The 25990-nt window shown below is 42.9% G+C and overlaps 1 protein-coding gene across 5 annotated transcripts in view; it reads right to left on the bottom strand.

The window, feature by feature from the left end:
- LOC140728151 (cadherin-7-like) overlaps positions 1–25654 on the bottom strand; it is a 122974-nt gene extending 97320 nt beyond the window's left edge. For all 5 annotated transcript variants that reach the window (XM_073046400.1, XM_073046409.1, XM_073046417.1 and 2 more), the window contains exon 1: positions 25241–25654. The gene's annotated coding sequence lies outside the window, so the exon portion shown is untranslated. The remainder of the gene's footprint in view (positions 1–25240) is intronic.
- Positions 25655–25990: the final 336 nt, after the last annotated feature.

Raw genomic sequence — 25990 nt, 5'->3', positions numbered from 1 at the left:
CCCCATCACTGAGCACATTTACACAAAGCATTGTTGCAGGAAAGCAGCATCCATCATCAGGGACCTATCCCATCCAGGACATCCTTTTTTCTTGCTGCTGCCATCAGGAAGAAGGTTCGGGAGGCTCAGGGCTCTCACTACCTGGTTCAAGAATAGTTATTACTCCTCAACCATCAGGCTCTTGAAAAAACAGAAAACTTCACTTCATCATAGAAATGCTCCCACAACCATTGGACTCACTTTCAAGGATTCTTCATCTCTTGATCTCAATATTTATTCCTTATTTATTTACTATTGTTATTATTTCTTTCTTTTTCAATTTGTACAGTTTATTGTCTTTTGCACATAGGTTGAAAGCCCAAGTTGGTGTGGTCTTTCATTGATTCTATTATGGTTAATATTTCTTATGGATTTATTGAATATGCCTGCAATAAAATGGTGACATATATGTAGTTTGATAATAAATTTACTTTGAACTTTAAACTTTGAATACGCACAGTGACTGAGTGTCCTCAGCCCTCTTGTATTAAGAATTCCAAATGCTCACTCCTTTGAGTGACGTGTTTTTTTTCTGTATCTTTACCCCTTTATTTTGAGACTGTGAACCCTGGACCAACTCACTCCTGTCAGGAGACATGTCACTTCCACTTTACCCTTCAATAGGACCATGTCAACAGGACTCTTTAGGTTCCTTAAGGTTGTTATAGCCAGGTGTGGTAGTGGGGATCAGCTCCCAGCACCTTTTAAATGCTCCCAATGACATGCATGTCAAATAGCCTCTGACAACCGAGTCCAGCTCCTGGCCTTCATGTGTGGCTTAGCTACTAGGCCCAGTGGAACCATTTCTACTGACAAGACAAGGAGCAAAGGTGGGTCACTGGCACCTTAAGACAAGTCACCTTGTAGAGATTGTTAGCCATGTTTGGCAGCTCTTCTAGGAGAATAAAAACTATGATCTCATTTCTCAGCTGCCTTTCTGCTATACCCACTCATGGGGAAGGCCTGTGGTAAAAACCAAAACTGGAGTCCCAAAGGCAACCCTACATTGAGTTTCACATTGACTCGCAAATCCTGCAACGCCCCTGGTGCCAAATTGTATCAGACTCTGCTGTTCCTTTGGATTCATCAGGTGCATGGAGAGGAGAAGCCTGCTCCATGGGCAACAGCTTGCTCTGCATATCGTTCTGCCCTGACTAGCATATCACCTAGGCAGCTATATGTTCTTCATTCTAGAGAGTACAAAGTCGATCTCCGTATCTCCATCTTATTAGACCATTCCCAATTCCCAGGTGAATCTACGTTATACTTCTGCTATCCTAACTACATCCAGAGATGACGTCAAGATCTTTATCAAAGCCATTGCTGGTGTGTTTGCTCCCACTACCTTTACAGGCATTAATTCATAACATATTTTGTTTTCTTTGTATTGATCTTGTTTCAACAACCACTGATTTGTGTTTCTGATCATCAACTTTTCTGAAAACAGATTCTCCTTCCTTATCCAATCAATGATCCATGTAACCTCTGCCTATGTTGCATGAAGAAAAGCCTTGGATTTGGAATCTGTGTGTAGGGGGATATCTGGTGGAAAAATGAAGAGATTTGTACTGAAAGAGGAATATGCCAAGAGTGGACATTCTTCTGAAGGCACTTTGAACAGGAAGACCAATATATGCAATGAAGAAATGGGATGGGGGGAACCAGAAGGATTGACTCTAGGAGGAAGGGTAAGAAGATTTTGGAGAATGGTCAGGATTGTCCAGAGACTGTTGGAACTAGAAAAATTCTGAGAACCTTGGGAATAATTTTATTTTTTCTTCTTCCTTTACACATCCAGAGAAAGCAATGACAGGGAGGATGTGTTTTGCTTCCACACCACCGTTGACAGCATTTGTGCCCAAAGAATAGATGACTTCAGGCCATCCTTTATATCCAGGTGCAGGGCAGGATTTTAGACTGTCCTGTAGTGACTGCACCTTGATATATTGTCTGGTCAGTAGGTAATGCTACATCTCATCAATAAATTGACCCTCTTCCATTCCCTTTACAACTGCAGCTTGATGATGACCAAACATTTAAATTATAGGAGGTATTTAGGCAGGCAGAATCAGAATTATGTTTATCGTAATTGTCTTACAGTATATGACATGAAAGTAGTTGTGATGGAGGGATCTATCCCATGTGCAAGCAATGGGATTAGTCTGAAACGGCATCATAGACAGCGCAGGTATCATGAGCTGAGGGGCCTGTTCCTCTGCTGTACTGCACTGTTCTATCTTCTATGCACCGCTTTCAGAGCAGGACTCCGTACGGTCACACAGTAGATACAGTTATTTCCAAATACAGCAACATCCCCGGCTGAGTTAACTGCCCTCAGCTCAGCACATCACAGGAACCTACCTCACCTCTATGGACTCTGTCCACACTTCTCACTGCCTCAGTAAAGCAGCCAGCATAATCCAAGACCCCACAACCCCTAGACATTCTCCCTTCTCCCCTTTCTCATTGGGCAGAATATACAAAAGCCTGAAAGCACATTCCACCAGGTTCAAGGACAGCTTCTATCCCACTGTTACCAGACCTCTTACGTGATAAGGTAGTTTCTTGGCCTTACAATTTACCTCATTATGATGTAGCACTTAATTGCTTGCTTGCACTGCACGATGCATGGTGTAATGATTTGATCGATATAAACAGTTTGCAAGCCAAGCTTTTCACTGCATCTTGGTACATGTGACAATAATAAACCAATGCCAACACCCTACTCCAACAACTTCTGATGTCTTGTACTGTTACAATGAGGTCCAAAGCAAATTTAATGGACAGCAGCTCATCGTCCGTCTTAAGCTTTCTGATCTCAATAATGACTTCAAAAACTCTGTCTGTTTAAGCCATCCAGCTTCGATATTAGCTTACTTTTATTTATTTATTTCTTTTCTTATTCTGCTCTGGGAGTGGAGAACATGACCGCCCTGATCTGTTGGGTAAGGCCTCGTGTTTAGCATTTCACATCCCTGCATTCATCTATCAATGTTCTGTTGACTCTCTGTAACTGCTCCATTCACCCAATGACCAGATGATTTTGCTCCTTGATAATCCCAATGGTTACCTTATGTTTACCCCATCACACAGAAACCAGACTCCTTTCCATGGATTCTGTCCACACTTTTTGCTGCCTCAGTAAAGCAGCCAGCAAGATGCCTCCTACTCTGTACAATCTCTGCTTTCCCTTCTGTCATTGCACAAAAAATACAAAATCCTGAAATAGTATACCTCCAGACTCAAAGGCAGCTTTCATCCTGCTATTATAAGACTACTGAAGAGTTCCCTAGCCTGATAAGATAGATTCTTGATCTCACAATCTACCTCATTATGATGTTTACCCTTATTATCTGCCTGTACTATACTTGTTCTGTTACTGTAACACTTTACTCTGCATTGTTATTGTTTTACCTTGTACTATCAATATAACATTGTAATAAACTGATCTGCGTGTGTGGTATGCAAAAGAAGTTTTTCACTGTAGCTTAGTACATGTGACAATAATAAAGGAGTGTATTAACTTACAGCCCTCCTGCAACTGGGCAAGCTTCTTTTGTCTCCTGTCAATATCTGACAAAAGGTGTTTGACCTGAAACATTGATTGCTTTTCAACCTCCATCTGTCTGGACTGAGGTAGGAGGAAGAAAATTTAACTGAGGTTGGAATGATCCTGAAGATGGCTAGCAAGTATTAGAGGAGCTAGAGCATGTGGACAGGGTTTGAACTGCTGTCGGATTGCATGCTAGTAGGTTATTTGGTCATTGTAAGTTGTCGTGTTGTGTAGGTGAAGAGTAGAAGCTGGGGGAGAGTTAATGGGAATGCGGAGAGAATAAAGCGGTATCAGTACACTAGTGGTATAATTTCCAATAAATCTGGTATTAATACACCAAGATATTCGTTCTAAGTAAGTGACATTAGTACATTTGTGCAAGGAAGGGGCGATTTAAAAAAGAACAAATCTCATCGGAAGTGAGTCATAATATGAAGCAGTGAGTGAGAGTGAAACATCATTACAAGGCATCAGCCATTTGAGACGAACAAGCCTTGTCAGGAGTATGTCTTATTTCAGCCAAGAAAAAGAAGCGGAGCGGCCATTGTTGGAACAGGCCAGTGTTAGAGTGGGAGGTTTTGGCTCAACAGGCTCAGCAAGAACTGACTTGGGAAAGCACAGGTGGAGGTTCTAAGCAAGTTTCTAGTAAACTTTTTCCTCTTTCTTTGTCTATCAGTACATAGCTAGTGCATGGAGAGATCCAGAGTTAGTGGTATATCGGCTGTGTGAGATGTGGCAACTTTGGGAGACATTAAGTCTCCCTGATAACTGCATCTGCAGGAAGTACACCAAGCTGCAACTTCTTAGAAACCGTGTTAAAGAACTGGAGCTTGATGACAATCGGTTCATATGGGAGAATGAGGAGGTGAGAGATAGGAGGTGGTGAGGAGAATGAGGAGGTGAGAGATAGGAGGTGGTGAGGAGAATGAGGAGGTGAGAGATAGGAGGTGGTGAGGAGAATGAGGAGGTGAGAGATAGGAGCTACAGGAAGGTAGGTACCCCGAAGTTGCAGGAGGCAGGTACCCTGGGTGACTGGCAGGAGAAGAAAAGGAATACACAGCCAGTGCAGAGTACCCCCGTGGCTGCTCCCCTGAATAATAAATATAAAGCCACGGATACTGTTTGGCGGGGGGGGGGGGGGTGGTGTGGTTGGGGATGACCTACCAGTGAGAAGCTGCAGGTCTCTGGCACTGAAGAGTCTAGTTCAATAGCTCAGAAGGGAAAGAGGGAGAAGAGAAGTGGATTAGTTATAGGGTATTCCATAGGTTAGAGGAGCAGACAGGAGAAAAAATAAATCAAATTATATTTTGCCTCCCTGATGCCAGGATCAGGGATGTCTCAGACTGGGTCCACAGCATTCAAAATGGAGAGGGTGAGCAGCCAGAATCATGGTTCATATTGGTACCAACAGCATATGTAGAAAAAATGAGAAAGTCCTGAAGAAAGAACCTGGAGAGTTGGGTAGAAAGCTGAAACGCAGGACATCCAGGGCAGTAATCTCTGGAATGCTGTCTGTAACATGTGCCAGTGAGGGTAAGATTAGGATAATTTGGCAGAGGAATGCATCGCTGAGGAGTTGGTGCAGGGGACAGGGTTTCAGATTTCTAGATCATTGGGATCTCTTTTGAGGGAGGTATAACCTGTACAAAATGGACAGGTTATGCTTGAATCCGAGGGGGAGCAATATCCTTGCAGGCAGGTTAGCTAGGGCAGTTAGGGAAGGTTTAAATTATGATGTGGACATGACTGAGTCGTCACTGAAAGAAGATCATAGTTGGGAACTTAACATCTAAGGATACACTTTGTATGGAAAGGTAGGCAGAGGATGTAGGGTGGCTCGGTTGGTAAAAAATGAAATCAAATTCTTAGAAAAAGGTGATATAGGATCAGTTGATGTAAATCCTTGTGGGTAGAGTTAAGAAATTGCAATGGTAAAAAGACCCTGAAGGGACTTATATACAGGCTAGTATGGGGGGTTACAAATTACAACAGGAGATAGAAAATGCTTGTCAAAGGATAATGTTATGATAGCGATGGGGGATTTCAATATATAGGTAGATTGAGAAAACTAGGTTGGTGATGGATCCCAAGAGAGGGAATTTGTAGAATGCCTATGAGATGTCTTTTTAGAGCAGCTTGTGGTTGAGCCCACTTAGGGGAAAGATAATTCTAATTGGGTGTTGGTAATGAACCTAATTTGAATAGGTAAAGAAACATTTAGTGCTCAGTTCACCTTTTAAATTGCTGAATTACTTCTGCTGAAAATATTAGAACATTTTCTCCAATTCTCCTATTTCAGGTAACCTACTTCCTTACCTCTTTTCTCTCTCCTCCTGATCTACCCAGATCCTCCTACACTTAGTCGCTGATCACTTAACCCCCTATCATCCAGCCCCAAGTTTCTTTCTCATCTCCACCCATTCCATCTGCCCATCACTCACACGTTTCTCCCACTAGTTCTCCCCCTTTGCAATTCCCTCCGTGTATCCCACCTCCTTTACTAGATTCTCTGCTTCACCTTCCTGTCCTTTCAGACTCCATCATCTTCAGCCCTTTATCTCCACCTATCTCCTCTCAGCCTACGTTGCAACTTCCATACTTCCCTCCTTCACCTGCCTATCATCCCTTCTCACCTAGATCCACCAATCGCTTGCCAGCTCTTGCCACACCCCTTTCCCTCTGCCTTTTATACTGCCCACTTCCCCTCTATCTTTCAGACTCTCAGCCCGAAATTTCAACTGTCCATTTCCCTCCACAGATGCTGCCCGACCTACTGATTTCATCCAGCATCATTTTTTTTGCTATTGTTCTGGATTTTTTTTGTGAAAAATAGTATTAAACAATAATGAGAAATAATGCTGAGGAACAGCATACAACAGAGTGTTACAGTTACAGAGGATGTGCAGTGCAGGCGGAAAATAAGGCAAAATGAGGTACGTGGTAAGTAAGATTGTCAGAACTGAAATTAAAAAGACTTTGTGGGGAAGGTCCATAAAACTATGAGGTTCCTCCAACATATTACGTTCCTACAGTGATGTTGGGAAAGGTGTTCCAATATTTAGACTTGGCAGCAACAACGGATTGGCAATGTGTGTTTAAGTTAGAATCGTATGCAACTTGCAGATGGTGGGATTTCCATGTTCCCAGTGATCTTGTCCTTGTTGCCAAGGTGCAGTCATTGTCAGAGCAACTGCAGTGTATTTTGTAGATGATACACACTGCATTGATTGGCAAGGGAGTGAATGTTGAAATTGATGATAGGGTTGCCAATCAAAAGACTTCTTTGACCTGGAATCTGTCAAAGTGTCAAGCTTTGCTGGAACAAACCTCTTCCAGGCAAAATGGGATAAAAATTACAGTCAAGGTTTTGAATTTTGATGATTTTAGTTCTGCAGCTCAGTGCCAAGATTTTAAAGGTTTCATAAAGACCCTTTCATAAAAAATCACACATATCCTTCAGCCTTTAATAAGAAGTGAATCATATACAACTCAGATTAAATGCAACACTTCAATGTACTATAACATCCTGACAAGATGTTTCCTTTACAAAATGTCAGCTCTGGCTGAGTAAGTAAAACTCTCAGCTCTGAGTGAATATGTTGCCCACTCAAGGTCTATTCCTGAGACCTGACAGTGACTGTGTGGGCTTGCATTGCAGAACTGAAGGAAGCCGCAGTCTGCAGCCTGCATCTCAAGTGCTAACTCATGCCTGCCTTCTCCCTCAAAATATGGAGAGCACAGGACACAATCTTGAAGAACAGCAAGGTAGTTTCTCCTTGTGTCACATCCTGTATGTATCCTTCAATCAGCATCAGATTCTGATCATTCTCGTGTGACAAGTTGTGGGAGCTTGCTGAGAGCATATTGGCTGTCATGTTTCCCATTGTAGAATAGTGACAACACTTCAAAAAGGACTTCAGTTTCTACAGAGCATTTGAGTACTTGTGGTTTGTGAAGTGCTGCAGAAATGCAGTCTTTCTTTGAAAGAATCTTACAGAATAGAAATAATATCCTCAGAGTACTGAGTCCACAATGACAAACAAGAACCCATTTACACATAACCTATAAAAAACATTTTCATTCTCTCCACTGCCCCTAGATTCTACTACTCACCTACACAGCAGTCAAGTGTGTAAGATTTAATTACATCCTCCTGGCTGGTCATCGCTGAGAGTGATAGTGAAGTGTCTCTTGACTCCTCAAAAGCATTGTCTGTGGCAAAAGACCTGATTATCTGTGACGGAGGTGAGAGCCACAGTGATTTGGCTGTGGAAACAGCTATCGAAGTTGGAGAAGTGCAAGAAGTGATGCAGCTGATTAAGGGAACAGTACCGGGGCCATTCAATGATAACACACAATCTCTATAGGTCCACGGTTATGCTTTAGGGTCAAAGGATGTAACACAGTAAGGAAATGACTGGGATGCAGAACTGGCATTTCTCTAACTTGCAGTAGAGTTGGTTTTCGAGGAGAGGTTGAAGGACTGTGCAGATGTGGCAGACGTGGTCTTGGCATTCCTTGGAGAAGATGAGGGTATCATTGAGGTAGAAAACTACATAGCTGTGTAACACGTCTCAGGAGATCTCTTGAATGATGGCTTGGAAAATGACTGAAGTGTGGGATATTCTGAAAGGCAGTACACATGGTGGCCAGTGGATGTTATGAATGCCATCTTCCACTCATCCCCTGGTGGTTGCAGATTAGGTTGTACCTACTCCAGTCTGGTAAAGATCTGGGCCACATGGACTATTTCAAATATGCTATCAATCAAGGGGAGAGCATAGCAGTTCTTAATGATGATCTTGTTGAGTTTATGATAGTCAAGGCAGGGATGGAGACCCACATTGTTCTTTTGGATAAAGAATAATCCTGCACTGGTTGAATGAAGCTGGGCTGTAGTGCTTCAGCAATGTAGTCATTAATGGCTTGTGCCTCAAGAGGGGAGAGGGAGAACAGATGGCCTCGGGGAGGGTGATCGCACAGCCGTGTGGTTTGTGAGGCAACAGGGCACTCACTTCCCTTTTACTGAAGGCGATGGCTAAGTCGCAGTATTCCTGCTGGAGTTTGGTGAAGTTGAGGGTTTCCTCCATCTTCAGATGTACAGTGTGATGTCAACTTGTAGGGTTTTTTTGCGAATCAATTGATGTGAGGCATTTAAAGTTTACCAAAAAAAACAACATATTTATTGAACACCAAAACCTGAACACAAAGTGCACTGAAGTCTTTTGCGTTATTACATCATCACATCAGACCAGCCTCTTAAAGTGAACCCCAACTCAATGTTAGTGGTTGTGAATTATGTACATTTCCACCAACTACATTACCCTACAAACTGAGCTTGCAGGCAGATGGGTCCCCACCTCAGCAGTGAACCAGATGATGAGGCGAAGTGAGGGTTGTGAGTGGAGACCAGGGGCTGCTCAAGATGAGAAGAGTGTGCTGCCTTTATGGCAGTTATTTAGTTTATAATATTTTCGCTTAGTAATTTGTGTGTTAGCATTTTTTAGTTAAAGTTAGGATTGTTTAAGTAAATTCGTTGTCTGTAATATATCGCGGCATGTGATGATGTCACATCCGGTTTCGCCGCGTCCTGGGGGAAAATACCAGTTTGGGAAAGACGGGAAGGTGGGGGCCACACATGTGCCAGTCCAGCGCAAGTAAGGTTGTTTTCTACGCACCAGAAACATAGTGAAAGCAACGCTGTAAGTCATGAGATAATCGATATGTTGAATTAAAATGTTAACGCCGATTCCATTAAAAGTAACCACGGTCGATAAGGTTTATGTTTTCGTTAGTTAAAGAGTCGGGATAGTTTGTGTTGAAGTGTATTTAAAGCTGTCAATGGAGAAAATAGATTCTGACTGTATGCTGCACTTTAATGTAATGTAGTTGTTGTAGTTTTACTTTTGCAAGTATTCACAATGTAAATGTGATATCTAGAAGGAAACAAATACTGTACCAATCTTGTATTGTTTTATCAACAGTTTTCACCATACGTTAATGTGGAAGAGTGAACAGTAAATGGTTAATCTTACTGCGACCTTGTTTTCATTGACTCCGGTTTAACTCGGGTTCCGTTACACCCGAGCGAGAACGTTACAGTGAAAAAGCGGCATTATCAGGTGTTTCAAGTACTGCAATGACAACTCGATCCAGCATCAAGTCGTTGCCATCCAGCGACAGGGGCAGTAGGGCATCAACAAGTAAGGCCGCCCAGGCAAGAGCTAAAGCAGAAGCCGCCCAGGTGCGAGTGCGCTACGCCAAGCGAGAAGCAAAATTGAAGATGGAAGCAGCTGCCAGAGAAGCCAAAAACCAGAAGGAAGCGGCTGCCAGAGAAGCTGAAAACGAGTTGGAAAGAAAAAGGGTATAGGCAAAGTTAGAAGTGCTGACGCTAGAACGAGAAGAAGAAGCTGCCAGGGTGGAAGCAGATTACATAGAAGAGGCTGAAGGAATGCATGATCCAATTGACGGAAAATCTACTTCAGAAAAGATCAGATTGGAACGCACAAGCGACTATGTCCAATCTCAAATAGACTGGAAGACTCGTTCTTCCTCTCCATACTTATTTGATAACGTCCCACGTCATGAGGAGTCTCAGAGAGGCCCGATCGCATCACACCCATCCGAGGAAGACAATTTACCATTGCAACTCCGCGATGAATCCAGGAATGAAAGGGCTCATGACAAGTACTTCTCGACACCAAACTTACCAGATTTGGGGAGAAGAGAGGCAAGGGTCGAATTCAGGACAGCAAATTCCACAACAAATGTCATATACGCGCCAATATATTTCCCCAGCCCGCATGCCACTTGCAGTTGAACCCACGGTACAGTATTTAGCACAATGGGATCTCGTCACTTCGGGACTATACCAGTTTGATGATAAACCTGAAAATTACCATGCATGGTACTCCACATTCACCAACGCTATCGACGGAGTCCAGCTCAGAGCAACCCAAGAGTTGGATCTTATGGCGAAATGGCTGGGAAAAGACTCATGTGAACAGGTGAGCATACGCTCAGTGTACATCAACGACCCCGGGCTAGCCTTAAGCAAAGCATGGGAGAGACTTCGGGAGGGCTATGGGGCCCCCGAAATTATTGAAGTGGCGCTATATCGACGTCTGGAAAATTTTTCTAAGGTGTCAGCCAAGGACCACACTAAGTTAAGAGAACTCGGAGATTTACTCAAAGAGATTCAAGGCGCCAAAGAAGATGGCTATTCAGCTGGTCTAGTATACCTAGATACTCCAACCGGGATTAGACGAATCGTGGACAAACTTCCATTTGGGCTGCAGGACAGGTGGGTGTCTGTTGCCTCAGAGTACAAGGAAGAATACAGTGGTCGATTTCCTCCCTTTAAGTATTTCACTAGGTTTGTGTGTAAGGAGGCGAAGAAGCGAAATGACCCTAGCCTCATGGATCCAGGAAGCAGTACAATTTACACCAAGCCAGATAGTTCCTCTTCGAATCCTTTCAACATCAATAAACCCGTCTCAGTGCTTAAGACTGAAGCCTTTACAACTAACAATGACCCTAGCAAGAATTGTCCATTGCATAACAAACCCCACCCCCTCAAAAAATGCAGAACGTTTAGGGAAAAACCCCTTGAAGAGAGGAAGGCCCTTCTCAAGGAGAAAAGAATATGTTTTAAATGCTGTTCCTCGACCTCTCACTTTGCTAGAGAGTGTACGATCACCGTGAAGTGCCCGGAATGTAATAGCACTAATCACGATGGGGCCATGCATCCCGGCCCGTTACCGTGAACCGACAACGCTCCTTCACCCCCACAACAGGACGGCGGGGAGGGAGAAGCTCACTCCAGGACAACCGTTGTCAACTCGAGCCGTACAGAAGTTTGCGGTCAAGCTCAGTCAAGCCGTTCTTGTTCAAAGATCTGTCTCACTAAGGTGTACCCTAAAGGAACCAAAGACAAGGCCATCAAAGCCTATGTAATTCTGGATGATCAGAGCAATCGCTCGCTAGTCAGTCCAGAGTTCTTTAACTTGTTCAACATTGAGAGTGAGCAGTTCCCATACTACCTTAGAACTTGCTCAGGCAACATGGAAACTTACGGAAGGAAGGCAGAAGGCTTCCAGATCGAGTCCCTGGATGGTAAAGTCGTCATCTGTCTCCCTCCACTCTTAGAGTGCAATGAAATCTTGAATAACTGCACTGAGATCCTGACGTCAAGCGCAGTGCTACACCAGCCACATCTCCCCAACATCGCCAAACACATCCCAGAACTGGATCCAAAAGCAGAAATACTCCTGCTATTAGGGAGAGATGTTCTTCAGGTGCACAAGGTTAGGCAGCAGGTCAATGGACCACACGACGCCCCCTTTGCGCAACGCCTGGATCTGGGCTGCGTGGTGATAGGAGAGGTGTGTCTCGGCAACGTACACAAACCAACAGTTAACACACTCAAGACCAATGTGCTAGAGAGTGGCCGCCATTCAATTTTTCAACCCTGCACAAGTTTCATGCATATCAAGGAAGCACGACAAGGCTTTAACAAATGTAAAGTAACTGACAAGACGCTGGGTCAGTCAGTCTTCGCTCAAACTGAGCACGATAATAAACTTGCTCCATCAGCTCAAGACATCATTTTCTTAGAAATAATGGACACCGAGGTCTTCAGAGATGAAGCAAATAATTGGGTCGCCCCACTACCTTTCAGAGAACCACGCCAGCGCTTGCCAAACAACAAAGAGCAGACAGTCAAGCGATTCACGTCCTTGCAAAAAACCCTGAAAAGGAAACCTGAGATGCAGCAACAATATGTAGCATTCACGGAGAAGATATTCGGTAATGGACATGCTGAAGTAGCACCGCCACTGAGGGAAGGTGAGGAGTGCTGGTACCTCCCAACATTTGGGGTTTACCACCCACAAAAGCCCAATCAGATCAGCGTGGTCTTTGACTCCAGTGCTCAGTGCGCTGGTGTCTCTCTTAATGACGTGCTCCTTACAGGCCCCGACCTAAACAATACCCTTCTCGGGGTCCTGCTGCGCTTCCGGAAGGAGAAGGTCGCAATCTTAGCGGACATCCAGCAGATGTTCCATTGTTTCTTAGTAAAGGAGGACTATCGCGATTTCCTCCGTTTCTTATGGTACAAGGACAATGACATTAACAAGGAAGTCATCGTACAAGTATCTGGGAGTACAGTTAGACGAGAAGCTAGACTGGACTGCCAACACAGATGCCTTGTGCAGGAAGGCACAGAGTCGACTGTACTTACTAAGAAGGTTGGCGTCATTCAATGTCTGTAGTGAGATGCTGAAGATGTTCTATAGGTCAGTTGTGGAGAGCGCCCTCTTCTTTGTGGTGGCGTGTTGGGGAGGAAGCATTAAGAAGAGGGACGCCTCACGTCTTAATAAGCTGGTAAGGAAGGCGGGCTCTGTCGTGGGCAAAGTACTGGAGAGTTTAACATCGGTAGCTGAGCGAAGGGCGCTGAGTAGGCTACGGTCAATTATGGATAACTCTGAACATCCTCTACATAGCACCATCCAGAGACAGAGAAGCAGTTTCAGCGACAGGTTACTATCGATGCAATGCTCCTCAGACAGGATGAAGAGGTCAATACTCCCCAATGCCATTAGGCTTTACAATTCAACCGCCAGGACTTAAGAACTTTTTAAAAGCTATTATTAATGCTTTTTGAGATAGTGATTTAGATGCATATCATATTTTTTTTTACTGAGTTAAGTATTGTATGTAATTAGTTTTGCTACAACAAGTGTATGGGACATTGGAAAAAAGTTGAATTTCCCCATGGGGATGAATAAAGTATCTATCTATCTATCTATCTATCTATCTATCTATCGAGTACCGGATGAAAGTCCACGTTTTCGGCAATATTCCATCACCTGCCATGGCCATCTATGGGCTGCGAAGAGCCATCAGGGAGGGCGCACAGGAGCACGGCGACGACACCGTTCAGTTTGTAGAAAGGCACTTCTATGTCGACGACGGCTCGATATCGCTACAGAAAGAAGACGAAGCAATCAATCTGCTCCGACGTACACAAGCCTCACTCGCTGAGTCAAACCTCCGCTTGCACAAGTTCACATCAAACTGTCAGGCAGTAATGGAGGCCTTTCCACACGATGACTGTGCTCCGGCAATCAAGGACCTAGATCTAGATGGAGAAACCATACCCACACAAAGGAGTTTGGGTCTCCTTTGGGAGATTACAACTGACACATTCACATTCTCCGTGCCGACCGTGATCAAGCCATTCACCCGCCGTGGAGTTCTCTCCACTGTCAACAGTGTTTTCAATCCCTTGGGTCTACTGGCGCCAGTTACGATCCAGGGAAGAGTCCTTCTCAGAGAACTTACATCTGAGCTCTCTGACTGGGATACTCCCTTACCAGAAGACAAGCTAAGCAAATGGGAGGCTTGGAGAGATTCACTTCAAGACCTAAAACAGCTTCATATCCAACGTAGGTACACTGCGACCTCACCCACCGAGGCAGCGCACACAGAATTGTGTGTTTTTTCGGATGCGTCTACCAAGGCCATCGGTGCTGTGGCTTACTTGAAAGTAGTTGGGAAGGATGGTCAAGTCGAAGTAGGATTTGTAACCAGTAAGGCAAAGCTCACTCCCCAGTCCGAGCCGACAATTCCAAGGCTTGAACTGTGCGCAGCTGTCCTAGCTGTGGAAATAGCAGAGCTTATTCTGGACGAGCTAGACCTAGAGTTCGACGAGGTCAAATTCTACACAGATAGCAAAGTAGTGCTTGGTTATATTTATAACGAATCAAAACGCTTCTACATGTACGTTCATAATAGAGTTCAACGTATCCGCCTGTCTTCAAAGCCCGAACAATGGTATTATGTACGTACCGAGGATAACCCTGCAGACCATGCATCAAGATCCTTACCTGCATCCCGCCTGGCTCAGACATCCTGGTTCACCGGACCCCCCTTTTTGTATCAGCCACCAACAGAAAAGACTCAAATGAGCAAGACATTTGAGCTGATCGAACCCGAAAGAGACTCGGAAATTCGCCCGCAAATACAAACAGGAGCCACCTACCTCGAAGAATCGATACGTACTAATGAACGCTTTCAACGGTTCTCCACTTTGCATTCTTTAGTGAGAGGACTTGCGTTCCTCATTCACATGGCCAGATCACACAAACGTTCATCCTGAAACAGTAAATGCAGGAGATGGCACAAATGTAACTTACCTCGCACCGCGGACGAATTGGCCCAGGCAAAGGATGTCATCTTTAAAGCAACTCAAAGAGTGGCTTTCGCAGGGGAGTTTTCAGCTCTCCAAGTTAATAAACCAATACCAAAGGACAGCCCCTTGAGGAAATTCAGCCTGATCCTGAAGAACGGATATCATCTGCATCGGAGGCCGGTTAATCCACTCCCAACTTCCAGCTGCAGAAAAGAGTCCAGTAATCCTGCCCAAAGACAGCCATGTGTCCTTACTGCTCACTCGCCATCACCATGAACAGGTAAAGCATCAGGGCCGTCACCTGACGGAAGGAGCCATAAGGGCAGTGGGACTGTGGATCTTGGGAGGTAAAACACTGATCAATTCAGTACTTCATAAATGCGTAACCTGCAGGAAACTGCGAGGCAGGTTGGAAGCTCAACGTATGGCAGACCTCCCACCAGAACGCCTCGAAGCCTGTCCTCCTTTTACATTTGTGGGGCTCGACGTATTTGGTCCCTGGACTATCACCACGAGACGTACCAGAGGGGGACAAGCAGAGAGCAAGCGGTGGGCCACTATGTTACAAAGAGTGTTGTGTGAGTCAATAAGGAGGAACTGGGTGCTCCCTGATACTCATATGCCCAGCCTGTGAGCACACTCTGACTATCCAGACACCAAGGGACATTTATCAATGGTCATACTGCAGAAGGGGTGAGAGATAGGCTTGGTGGGGAGTCCATGGTGCACACATAGTCCTGTCTAGAATGTTGTCTGCTGCTCCAGGATTCACCAGAGCCCCCTGTGTACATAGAGCTGTTGGGGTGTGGAGGAGGACAGAGGGAGTGAGTCAGGCATTGGTGTTAGAATGAGAGACTGGAGAGAGACCCCTCATCTCTACCTGGTGGAATTGCTTTCACAGACAGAGTGGCTCTGCACTGAGTGCACAAGATGTTTCTCCATTGATGTCCATGCTCTTGTGGAGAGTTCTCTCTAACTGCGTGGGTTCTGGATGAATTGCTAATGATGGTTCTGCAGCCTGAAATTGTTCTGGGAATGGAACCGGGGTTCTGGCTGATGATGTAGAGGGTTGTTCCATAAGACCCTTGTCAACATGGAGAGGCAGAGCGAAGAGGCTTTGAAGGTTGTTGGGCATTTCCCAGGTAGACAGTTCATCTTTCAAGTGGTCTGAGAGGCTGTGGCGATAGTGCTGGTACTGGCCAAGTATCCAACCTGTCTCCTCCTTTCTACTTCTTGGATGGTCGAAAATTCAGCACATCTCAGCAGTGAAATCCTCATATTTCTTGCAGATGGTGGTTTTATTGACCCATTTTGCGGCAGCTCGGATCAGAGCAGACTCAGTCTAAAGAGATGACAAAGGCGATCTGGCTCAGTCCATGGAATACGGAGCTTGGCTACAGCTCGAAGTGAAAGGTGCACTGGGATCGGGAGTGAGGCAACAGGATGGGGATCCATCAAAGTGCTCTGAGGGAGGGTGACTGGAGGGTGTAATGAGACGGAGAGTTGGTTGAGAGTGACGAGCAGACGGTCAATGGTTTTCTGCTACTTCTGCATCAGGTGCTCGTGTCAGCTGATGACTTCCTTGAGGCGAGCAAACTCTGCTGAGTAATTCACCAGTTCACCCATCCTGTCAGGAAACGTAGAGGAGGCTTGACCCAAATGCAGAGCAGCAGAGATGATTTAGCAGTGAACAATAACTTTACTGATAAACTGCATAATAGCAAGCCACACGGGGCTCTGAAACAAGAGAGAATGGATACTTAACATGACAAAGCAACTGAATACTAGGAGCAAGTGGTTGCGTCTGGTTGGTTTGAATCAGTGAGCAAGTATTGTGGACGGGGGCTGGGTTTAAAATGGGCTGCAGTTGATGAGTTGGAAACGTGACAGATGACTCCTGTTAGCCGGGTAGAGACTGGGATGTACCTGCCAGTGTAGGCCTGACAGATACATTTGGGACATTTAAGAGTGTCTTAGATAGGAACGTAGATGAAAGGAAAACAGAAGGTTATGCACTGTGTAGGAGGGAAGGGAGTGGGTTAAAATGTCAGCACTAGATAATGGGCTGAAGGGCTCATACTGTACTATTTTCAGTTGGAGAAAACCAAATTACCCAGAGGAAACCTATACTGACAGAGGGAAAATGTGTAAACTCCACACAGAGAGCGTCGGAGGTCAGGATTAAACCCAGGTCATAGGAACTGTGAGGTGTCAGTGCTACTGTGCTGTGCATTTCATTGACTGTGTCACAGATACCAGCATTCAGAAAAAGAGGCTGCCAGTAAAATTAATCATAAATGTATAGAGGCAAGAGCTCAGAAATATTCAAACAAAGAACAGCACAGTAACAAGACCTTCAGCCTACAGTATCTGCACCAATAATGCTACCATTTAAAACTAATTCTATCTGCTTGCATATATTCAGGTTCCTCTATTCCCTGCCTATTCACGTGCCCATCTAAATACCTTTCAAATATTCCATCAAATCTGCAACCACCACTTCCCTTGGCAGAGCGATCCAGACATCTCCCATTCTTTGTGTTAGATAAAACTTGCTTCCTAATTCTCCTTTGTAGTCACCTCTCTTACCTTATAAGCTATATCCTCTGGTATACGGTATTTTCATTCCAGGGAAAAGAAGCTACCCTTTCTATGCCTTTCATAATTTTGTAGACTTCTATCAGGTTACCCCTCGGCCTTTAATGCTTTTGAGAAAATAACCCTAGTTTGTCCAGACTCACCTTATGGCTAATACTCTCATTCAGGCAATATCCTGAGGAACATCTCTACAAGCCTTGTCATTCTTTCTGTAATGGGGAGACAAGAAATGCACACATTTACTGTGCGTGACCATATGACCAACAGATTCACACAGAATTGTGCACATTTACTTTGTGTGGCAATATAGAAACATAGAAAACCTAAAGCACAATACAATCCCTTTGGCCCACAAAGCTGTGCCAAACATGTCCTTACTTGAGAAATTAGCTAGGATTACCCATAGCTCTCTTTTTCTGAGCTCCATATATCTGTCCATAAAAGACCCTATCGTATCCGCCTCCACCACCGTCGCTGGCAGCCCATTTCATGCACTCACCACTCTCTTCGTGAAAAACTTACCCCTGACATCTCCTCTGTACCTACTTCCAAGCACCTTAAAACTGAGCCTTCTCGTGTTAGCCATCTCAGCCCTGGGAAAAAGCCTCTGACTATCCACATAATCAATGCCTCTCATCATCTTCCACACCTCTGTCAGGTCACCTCTCATCCTCCGTCGCTCCAAGAAAAAAAGGCCAAGTTCACTCAACCTATTCTCAATTCGCATGCTCCCCAATCCAGGCAACATCCTTGTTAATCTCCTCTGCACCCCTTTCTACGGTTTCCACATCCTTCCTATAGTGAGTCAACCAGAACTGAGCACAGTACTCCAAGTGGGGTCTGACCAGTATCCTATATAGCTGCGACATTACATCTTTGTTCCTAAACTCAATCCCACGATTGATGAAGGCCAATGCACCGTATGCTTTCTTAACCACAGAGTCAATGGCCAGCAGATTCTATCATGGTTTCACACAAAACTGTGCACATTTACTTTGTGTGACCATATCACCAGCAGATTCCCATGATGAGCTCACTGGCATTGATTTCCACCATATTCTGTCTATCATATTGGGGTGTATTGATGTACAATACCTGAATACACTGGGAGCTGTAAGAGTCTGCAGATGCTGGAATCTGGAGCATCAAATAATATGCTGGAAGAACTCAATGGATCAGGCATCATCTCTGGGAGGAAAAGCAATGTCCATATTATGGGTCATGGGTTGTGTAGTGATATCACGTGTCATGTGTAAGAACGTGATTGGACAGAGTTCGGAGCATGCGCAGACATGACAGAATGATCAAGAAACTTGTATGTTAAACGTGGTTACTGTTTGCTGTTAAATAAATGTTCTAGTTATATTCTTCCAGAATATGTTTCTTTATGAGTAACCCACAGTACGTATAAAGAACACAACATGGTGTCAGAAGTCGGTCTGGAAGAATAATACATTTCACTAACACGGAGAAGTGAAGATAATCGAAGAAAAAGAGCACAAACTTTTTCATTGTTTGCTAACAGCTTTAAGAATTGAAGTTTTGCAACCCCATCGACGCTTCAGTTGACTGGAAATGTAGCTGAAAACTGGAAAGATTCAAACAGCATTTGGAAATGTATTTATCGGCGATCGGAGCAGAAAATAAATTGGAAAAAACGCAAGCTGCCATTCTACTTCATAAGCAATTTGAATCTAAAAGCGATAATCGACAAGTTTGAAGCATTTTGTATACCGAAGCGTAAAATGATGTATGAACGTTACAAATTTTTTACAGGCAAGTAGATAGCTGGTCAAACGATTGAACAATTTGTTATGGAATTGAGAAACTACTGTAAAACATGTGAGTTAGCAGAGCTGACGGACTCTCTCATTAAAGATAGATTGTTTGCAGCATTCTGGATAACGCTCTGAGAGAAAGACTCGTAAAAGAACCAGACGTAAATTTGGAAAAAGCTTTGATTCTCTGCAAAGCTTTGGAAACTGTGAAGTCGCAGGCTAAAGGGCTTTTTATTGAGAGCTGTGTAGACACTGTGGAAAAGCGCGAACATGTTAGAAAAAATAATAAAATGGAAACAAAGAGAGCAAGACATCATCTGAAAGAGAAAAAAAATTGTGATCGCTTTGAGCGGCAACATCCGCCAAAAAAGTGTCCAGCGTACGGGAAATTGTACAACACCTGTAGAGGAGTAATTATTTTTCACACTGTTGCAGAAGTAGAAAGGAAATAAAACAAGTAAATGCAGTGCTTGAAAATGAACATGAGGAATTTTATATAGATGTGCTTTGTGAAAACAAGCAAATTAAGAATGACTGGACTGTGCCATTGCAAGTGAACCAAAATAATATTCTGTTTAAATTGGATACTGGAGCTCAAGTAAATGTTCTTGCAGAATCTGAGTTTAATGCATTAAAGCCAAGACCAAAGTTACATAAGGCAAATGTAAAAGTGACTGGGTATTCAGGTGCAGACATTCCAGTTAAAGGAACATATGTGACAAAAGTATCACACAAAAATATTGTGCACACGCTTTCATTTGTGGTGGTACCAAAATATGTACAGTCAATACTGGCTTTATCTGCCTGTGAGAGACTGAATTTAGTGAAAGGAGAATTAGTCCTGGACAGTGACACAGAGTCAGAATACAGTGACTTGATGAAAGAGCGAGAGAGAACAGAATTTGATTCCAACACGGCAAAGGTAAAGTAGGTACAACCCAGATCATACAGGGTCCAAACAGAAGAAGGAGCAGTGTTAAGAAGAAATCACAAAGACCTCAAGAAAGAGCCAGCTTCAGAGTTTCAGTTAACTGATGCAGACCAGACAAAACATGGAATTAACAACGAAACACAAGAACTGCGTGAATCACTGAGAAGGTGTACTCATGTTCATAAACACCCAGAGAGACTGATAGAGACATGTTAAATTATGCATTTGTTTCGATTAATGTTGCTAATTGTTTTTCTTTTTAAGGAAAGGAAGATGTGGTGATATCATGTGTCATGTGTAAGAACGTGATTGAACAGAGTTCGGAGGATGTGCAGAAATGATAGAATGATCAAGAAACTTGTATGTTAAATGTGGTTGCTGTTTGCTGTTAAATAAAAGTTCTAATTATGTTCTTCCAGAATATGTTTCTTTATGAGTAACCCATTGTACATATAAAGAACACGACAGCTTGAGCAAGGTTTTGACCCAAAACATTAACATTTCCTTTCTCCCCACAGATTCAACTTGACCTGCTGAATTTCTCCAACAGATTGCTTGTTATTGTGATGAATTCATCTTGTTCATAAACAGCATAAGTACTTCATGTTTTATAGTTGCTGTTCATTACAAATTACAGACACGTTCATGGTTTCTGGTGTCCTCATGTTATTGCTATTTGTGGAAGTGTAATCTAACAGTCCTAAACTTGTTGCAGTTCATCTCCCACCTTATGGAGTCATAGAACACTACAGCACAGATACCGTCTCCTCAGCCTGTCTGGTGCTGAACTATTAACCTCTCTGGTCCCATCGACCTTTACCTGGAACATAGGCCCCCACATCCCTCCCATCCAAATTTCTCTTAAATGTTGAAATCAATCCTGCATCTACCACTTGCACTAACAGCTCATTCCACCCTCTCACCACCCTCTGAGTGAAGAAGATCCCCACCATGGAAAAAAGTACAGTCGACATTTCGGGTCGAGCCCCTTCAGCAGGATTGGAGAGAAAAGTCTGAGGAGTAGATTTAAAAAGTGCGTGAAACACAAGTTGATAGGTGAAACCGTGAGAAACAGGGATGAAATAAAGAGCTGGGAAGTTGATTGGTGAAATAGATACAGAGCTGGAGAAGGCAGAATCTAATAGGAGAAGACAGAAGGCCATGGAAGAAAGAAAAGGGTGGGAAGAGTGCCAGAGGGAGGTAATGGGCAAGCAAAGAGATAAGGTGAGAGAGGGAAAAGGGGATGGGGAATGGTGAAGGAGGTGTGCATTTCTGGAAGTTCGAGAAATTGATGTTAATGTCATCAGGTTGGAAGCTACCTAGATGGAATCGTATTGGAATGGGAAATGGAAGTGGGATTAAGATGGGTGGCCACTGGGAGATCCCACTTTTTCTAGTGGATGGAGCATGTGCTCAGTGATATACAGGAAGCCACAGTGGGAGCACTGGATACAGCAGACAAGCCAACAGACTCACAGGTGAAGTGTCGCCTCACCTGGAAGAACTGTTGTGGCCCTGAATGGTAGTGAGGGAACAGGGATAGTTCAATAACAGATTCTTCCCCACTGTCATCAGGTTCTTGAACCAACCTGTAAAACCCTCATGTTACCTTGGTCTATTTTCCCTCAATTTGCACTAATATTATTATGTTCATAGTTGTTTATTGTATTGTGTAAGTTAACTGTAATTTATGTTAATGTAAGTTGAATTTAATTTATGGCTGTCATGTTTGTAATGTACTGTGCTGCAAAAAAAACCTAATCTTTATGGCGTATGTACCCAGAGTAAGCATGTCCATGACAGTAAAGTTGAACTCGAAATACAGTTTAAGTGTGATCAGAATTTCTGCCTCTCTCAGCTCTTCAGGCAATGAGATCCCCATCACCAGCACCTCTGGGGTGAACATATTTTTATCCTCATCTCCCCTCTAATCTTTTATTGAATCATTTTCATTCCTGGCTTTTGACTCCACTGCTAAGTGAAATTTATCTTTCCTGTTCACTCTATTGTGGCCTCTTGTAATTTTATACATCTCAATTAAGTCTCACTCATTCTCTTCCCTCCCAAAGGACAACCACATCTATCATCAGAGTTACAAATTTTCCAGTCTTGGTAACCTCTTCATAAATCATCAATGAAATCATCTTGTTCCAGTAACATGGTGACCCAAGCTGCATACTCATAGAATCGTAAAGACATACAGCACAGAAAGAGGTTGTCTTCCCAGCTTGGGGATATGCAACAGTCAAAAAAAAAATAGTGCAGTCATAGGAAGAATGTGCAAACTCCACACAGACAATACTGGAAATCAGGATTGAACCTGGGTCACTGGGGCAGCAAGATGGTAGCTGTACATGCTAGCTGTGTCACTATGCTGTGGTCTAACTAATGTTGGAGACATTTCTTGCATGACGTTATATTCTGCAGTAAAGGAAATCATTAAAAAACAAACTACAGGCATTAGAAATCTTAAGCCAGGGAAGCACTCAGCAGATCAGACAGCATCCATGGGGAAAGAAACAGGGTTGATATTTTGGGATTATAACCTTTTGTCATTCTGGTATCATTCCTCTTTATGCTTTGTGCCTTGCACCATGGTTAATAAAGAAAGATCCCATAGGTCGTCTTAACTAGATAGATAGATAGATAGATAGATAGATAGATACTTTATTCATCCCCATGGGGAAATTCAACTTTTTTTTCCAATGTCCCATACACTTGTTGTAGCAAAACTAATTACATACAATACTTAACTCAGTAAAAAATATGATATGCATCTAAATCACTATCTCAAAAAGCATTAATAATAGCTTTCAAAAAGTTCTTAAGTCCTGGCGGTAGAATTGTAAAGCCTATCCAACCTATTCAACAGCAGTTATGGATCTGTACACATCAAGTTCAAGGACATGTTCAGGTTTATTGTCATTCAACTGTACACGGGTATAAGACTAAATGAAACAATGTTCCTCTGGGACCAAGGTGCAAAACATAGTATATATGTCACATACAGCACACACGATAATACCAATACAATTAACAGATAATACAGAAAAATTCTGTAGATGTACAAGTTGACATAAAGTACATGTACAACCTATAGGTAAATATGCCACAATGTAACAATGTAACCAGTGTGTGAAAGATATTAAATATGCCACAGTATTACTAGTACTAGCGCTGTCATAAGTAATGTGTACTGAGTGGTAGCAGGGTGTTGAGAAGTCTCACAGCCTGCAGGAAAAATCTGCTACCCAGCCTAACTGTCCTTGTTCTTATTTCTGGGGTACCTTCTGTTAGATGGTAAGAAATTAAAGAGATTGTGGGACTTTCTACAATCTACTTCTTTCATCCTTTGTTAATCTCACACTTTTGTTTCAGCTGGGAAAATCATTACTGTGCTAAATTAATTCTAAATCAGTATGAGGGGGACTGAAATATTAGCTCCAACGAACCTCACAGGTAACAATCTTCCAGTCACAAAAATATCTATCAATCATCATCTCCATTTCCTGCCTTTAAGCCAACTGTAGGTCTAGCCTGGAGCAAAAAATAAATTGTAGGAAGAATTCAGCAGGTCAGGCAGTGTCTGTGGATGCAAAGAGATGAACAACATTTCAAGTTGTAGATCTTGCATCAGGAAAAGAAAGGCTCCCCACCATCGAGAACATCTTCAAGATGCCTCAAGAAGGCAGCATCCATAATTAAGGACACCTGCCACCCTGGACATACCCGAGGTACCAATGGCTTAAGATGCACACTCAATATTTTGGGAACAGCTTCTTCCCTTCTGATGTCCAGTTTCTGAATGTTTCAAGAACACTAGCTCACTATTCCTCTTTTGCACTATTTATTTATTAATTTGTTTGTTTCTTTGTTTATTTATTTATTATTGTAGCATAATTAATGCTTATACCTTGCACTGTACTGCTGCCAGAGAACAGCAAATTTCATGGCAAATGTCAATGATAAGAAACCTGATTCTGACTCTGATTCTGCAAATGTTGGAATCTGGAGCAAAAATTCAAACTGCTGGAAGAACTCAGTGGGTCAATCAGTAACTTTGGAGGCAGAAGAATGGTAGATATTTTGGATTTAGATCCAATTTTCCCACTCGCCTTTAAATCTTCAATGGCTTGTATTTGTTTCACCAGCTTGCCATGTAGGACTTCGTTAAACCCTTGCTGAACTTCATGAAGATCACACTCAAATGACTGCTGTCACTAATAATTATTTGAAATTTTGAGTGTCTTTTTGTGCCTTTTTTTTACACTAGTCCTTTATACTTGTTCAAGATGCCCACCCACTGATTGCAGTGGTTGACTAGTCTCTTCCTGCTGTCTTCATTTTCACAGGTGCTCCTGTGATGTTGAGTGTGTCTTATGTCCTACCCAAAAATGAGTATGCTAGAGAACCTACAGAGTTATAGTACAGAAATGAAAAGATTAAGTAATTCAGTATAGTTGTTTAATTCAGTACTTTACAATTGCGTAGGCAGGTAGATGACTAGATATGTTCATTGACAATGTTTTTTTTTAATGCTAAATACACTTTCAAATAGATTGATGAAACTGTACTAACTCCCTGTTCTTAAAAAAATATTCAGACTTTTAACTTAATAGGCTTGTTGTATTCCACTGCCAGATTTCACCATTGATCTCATACTGAGCATCATACGCGATCTTGAAAAGTGATCTAATCAACACAACTTCAAGAAGAATTTGGACATTATTTCCTTATTATGTTCAAATATTGTCTCATTTTCCCACATTGATTAATAATGTATCAGGTCTACATTTTATATATTGTCAAATGTAAAACATTTTGTGGAAAAGCTCAGATTTCAGTATGAAGATTCTGCTCAAATACAAAAAAAATTCCGCATTATCTCCACCAAGTATTATCTATGGTTCTGTCCAAATTACATTGAATTGACTGCTTGCATTTCATGTGTAAATACTTAAAAGCTCTCAAGTATTTTCACTTAAATCATGAATTGCTAATGCATCTGGAAAATTAAATTGCATCACTTTGAATTTTACTCTCTGAACAAACAATGCGGAATATATTATTAAACTTATAATGATCCCTCAGGATAAATACTGTAAGTAAAAATGCAGCATGCTCAAAAATACTCAAGGGCAGTTTACCTTGGATAGAATCTGCAGCACTTAGTTCCAGTCCACACATAAAGCTCATACAGGACTACAACCACAGGCAGAATCGGCTTGAACTTTTTCTGTTCTGTGTATGTTTCTGTGGAGAACTATCTACTCTTGAAAGTTACCCAGCTGAAGAGTCCAGTTCTCCCAAAAAGCATCTGGACAGTACACCTATCTAAGCATTCTTCTTGATGGTTTTGCTGGCTGTCAGCTCTTGCGTCCCGTGAGAAGTACTTGGCAGTCAGAAAAAGAACTTCTGTCACGCATGAGTCAGCCACTGCTGATTGTGATGCAGATAGCCCAAGCCAAGTGCAGCACAAATGGAATTGCTCCGAGAAAAATCAAGAGCTCATTGGGGGAGAAAAATGAGCTAGTCTTGCAAGGAGGCAATTCATCCCTGTGCTGAAGTACTTGCAAGTGCAAGGAATGTGCCTTTCATTCGGCGATTAGTCAGAGAGAAAGCGATCAGTTTAGGAACTGGGAGGAGGGCCTTCAAAGAAAACTGCAGCAAACTTTGCCTTTCCTCCTCCAACACTCTGACCATTATTCCTTTTGGAAACATAACCGTCTATTACTCTGCATAGCCCTAGGAATTCCTGGCCACAAGCTGCTCTGTTTTCATCCAACTCCTATTTACACACGTCTTTAGAGCCAGCACACTAGTGTCTGTATTTAAGTTCATGGACACACTTGGAATGTAAATGCACGTGGTTAGAAGGTATGTCTCTCCGGTTAAGC

Source organism: Hemitrygon akajei, chromosome 1 (genome assembly GCF_048418815.1).
Source record: "Hemitrygon akajei chromosome 1, sHemAka1.3, whole genome shotgun sequence".
NCBI lineage: Eukaryota > Metazoa > Chordata > Chondrichthyes > Myliobatiformes > Dasyatidae > Hemitrygon > Hemitrygon akajei.
This window is presented reverse-complemented; position numbering and strand designations above follow the sequence as displayed.